This window comes from Monodon monoceros, unplaced genomic scaffold (assembly GCF_005190385.1).
Source record: "Monodon monoceros isolate NGI ecotype Baffin Bay Population unplaced genomic scaffold, NGI_Narwhal_1 Super_Scaffold_1, whole genome shotgun sequence".
NCBI lineage: Eukaryota > Metazoa > Chordata > Mammalia > Artiodactyla > Monodontidae > Monodon > Monodon monoceros.
The window spans coordinates 65,392,046-65,395,760 of NW_021703765.1; positions in this window are offsets into that span (position 1 = coordinate 65,392,046).

The window sequence follows — 3,715 nt, forward strand, 5'->3', positions numbered from 1 at the left end:
GCGGCGGCGGCCCGGGGCCCCTGGGCGCCCGCCCGAGCGCGGCCTCATGGTCCTGCGGCGGGAGGGCGCGGAGGGCGGGCGCGGCCGGGCATAGTCGCGGGCCGGCGGAGGACCGAGCGCGGGCGGACGCCTCACAGCCCCATCGCGGCGGCGGCGGCGGCGGCTTTGTGGGTCGCAGGCTCTGCTCGGCTCCCCCGGGCGTCGCGCTGCGGCCCTTTCATCTGCTCCACGTGAGGGGTTATCCCCGCCCCGGCAACGTCGTGACCCGCTCTCCCCTCCCTCTCAGCGCTCGACCGCCTCTGCAGCCGGGGGGAGAGGGAAGGCGGGGCGGGCGCGCCGGCGGCGGGGGCGGAGCCGGATGGCCGGGCACGCCCCCGTGTTAGCCCCGCCCCTCATCCCAGCCCCGCCTCTCGTCCGCCGTCTGCGCTCCTCCCCTTGCTGTCGCACCGCCCACCGTCTCGCTCCGCCCCCTCATCCTCGCTCCGCCCCCACGCTCTAGCTCCACCCCTTGGGTCGAGCTCCGCCCCCACCGCGCTCCGCCCTCCGCGGCAGACATTTCTCCTCGCGGTTGCTGAAGTTCGGCGGGAATGGGGACCGCATTCTGCTCTGGGCCGATGTGCGTCCTCTATGGAGACCCCACGCCTCCTGCTCCCATGCAAGACTTAGATTCTTGTCCTTCCCGGCTCCCCCGCCCCAATCTGCAGTTCCTGGGAGCGGAGCCACTGCACCTGGTCCTCCACCCCCACCCCCACCCCCAGGATCGAACGGGAACGACTCCGGCGGTCTGGGGAGGTGTGCCGCTGGGCCATGACGGGGCGTGTCCGGTTCTTGCACTGGTGTCGCTTAGACAGCTACTCTCAACTGTGTGTGTAGGAGGGGGGCGGGGGTGAGAAAGCCATTAAGTCATTTGGACTCTGATGGAAATAATCTGTCTGCAACCCTAGAGGCTGTAACTGAAACATCCCCCTCGATAGAAGTTCTGAAACTTTGATTGTCTCCTGTGCAGGAGTCCAGAGGATTCCAACACCATCGCACTTTATGCGCAGAGGATAGATGCTAAATTATCATACCTAAGACACGTGCTCTAGGGCCCAGGGTTTCCCAGTCACCCAAAAGATAAACTTTGAATTCTCTTTGGAATATGCCTTTTCCTTCCTCATCTATTCCTCTCTGAGAATCGAACCTTCTTTCAAAATCCAGATTCAGTTCCCATTTCCTCTGTGGAGTCTTCCCTGTATGACCAGAATGACTTTGTTCAGATATTTGCAAATAGTTGGTTAAGATGATCTGCTTCTACTTGCTACCACACCCAAAATATTAAAAAGAAAACTCATTGTGAATTGTCTTGGGTAAACAACTTACCAAGGTTACAATTTAAAGTAGAAAAAATGTGGAATAGAAAATACACTTGAAAAAACTCCACAGGTCTGTGTTGCTGCATTTGGACCACCCAGAGCTACTGCTCAGGAGGGAGGCACCTGGAAAAGCAGGGTTTTGAGTATGGTGGCTTTTTAGTTTCTCCAGAACCAAGCCTAACCAGTGCTGACTGGACTGGGCAACATCAGTCCTGACAATGGGCTCCCTCTACATGGCACAGTCCAGTCCTTAACAGGGAGGTCCGTCACTACAGCCCATCCGTGACACGCTGCAATATTTAAAATTCAAGGTCACCATCAACTGATGAATGGATAAACAAAATGTGGTATATCCATACAATGGCATATGATTCTTAAAGGAATGAAGTACTGATGCATGCCGCAACATGGATGAACCTTGAAAACAAGCTGAGTGAAAGAATCCAATCACAAAGGACCACATAGTACATGATTCCATTTTATGAAATGTCCAAATTAGGCAAATCTACAGAGACAGAAAGTAGATTAGTGGTTTCCAGGGACCGGGGGGAGGCAGGGATGGGTAGTGGCTGCTAATGGGTTTCTTCTGGGGGTGATGAAAATGTTCCAGAATTAGATAATGGTGATGGTTGCACAACTCTGTAAATACACTAAAAACTACTGAATTGTACACTTTAAAAGGATGAGTTTAATAGTATGAGCATTATATCTCAGTGCAGTTGTTCAACAAATACAAAGTCATTAGTGGTCTTTTTCATGCAAACATACACATAACATACAAGATACTGTGTAAGGATATTCTGTGTTCTTTGAAGTCTTAGTTCAAATCTCACACCCTCAGCAAAAACAGCAGTATGCCCCCTGTCCCCCCAATCCCAACCTCCTTTGGCCTGTTCATCCCCCCACCCCATAGCATTTATCACCTCCTAACATACTAAATAACTTGCTTATTTATTTTTGTCTCTCCTCCATGCCCATAAACACACATGCTGGAGAACAAACTTTATAATGGCAAGGATCTTGTCTTGTTCACTGACTTAGGCTGAGGCTGCCTGGCCCAGAGTCCACACTCAATATAAATATTTGTTGCATGAATTAATGACTAAATGAATGAGTGATAAGCTCATTGTTGTGTAACCCTCTCATTTTGCAGGCATTTGGGGCAGCTTGTTAACAGCTGTTTAGGAGCACTGGGCTTCATAGAACCAAAATAAACTCTGAACATGGAGAAGAGCAACAGTCTTTCCCTCAGGGACTGTGATGAAAACCCAGTAAAGGGTCAAAAAAGAAACCAGTTTAGATTTTTTTAAATCTGCTTGAAGAAAGGTACAGTTAATAAGACACAGGTCATCAACACAGAGGTAATATTATTCATCTCAGCAGTGTAAAGCTGTTTAGAAATGGAGGTGTTTGCTGAGTAATGAAATGTCACCAAAATCTGTTGGGCAGTAAGGGAAGATAGAAGATAACTTCAAATAAGAGGGAAGACACATAGGCCAGGAGCAAGGGCTGGATCAACGAGCTGGATCAAGTGATAGGAGTGAAGAGAAGCAATGCACATTCACTATCCTTCAAGGCACATCCCTAATCATCCCGAGTATAACTTGCCTTGCTCCTTTCTCTACTTATCAGACACAGCTCAGATGAAAATAACGGAGAACAGGTGCATCAGCATCAGTTAAAGCTGCCAGCCAGACCTTGAACAAATCTCACTGACTTAGGCCAGAAACCACACAAAGCTTCAGGAAATTTTCTGCCATCAAAGTTCTATTTACATGACCAAATAGCGAAGTTTGGGGATTTCAGATCCATAAAACATATGCTTTAGTACCTAAAGAGACTGTATCTGTTATAGAGAACAGACTTGTGGTTGCCAGGGGGGAGGTGGGGAGGGGAAGGAAGGAATGGGAATTTGGGATTAGCAGAGGCAAACTATTATATATGGGCTGGATAAACAACAAGGTCCTACTGTAGAGCACAGATAACTATATTCAATATCCTGTGACAAACCATAATAGAAAAGAATATGAAAAAGAATATATATATGTATATATTACTGAGTCACTTTGCTGTACAGAAGAAATTAACGCAACATTGTAAATCAACTATGCTTCAATAAAATTTTTAAAAAAGAGAGAGAGACTGTATCTGCTTAAATCAAAACAGACATGGATATTCACAGCAGTATTGTCTCCCCTCCCCCTAACCCCAAGCCTTGGCGTGCGGGATCTTAGTTCAACAACCAGGGACCAGGGATCAAACTCACATCCCCTGCAGTGGAAGAGTGGAAGCACAGAGTCTTAACCACTGAACCACCAGGGAAGTCCCACAGCCATATTGCTTTTAATAATAAAAGACAG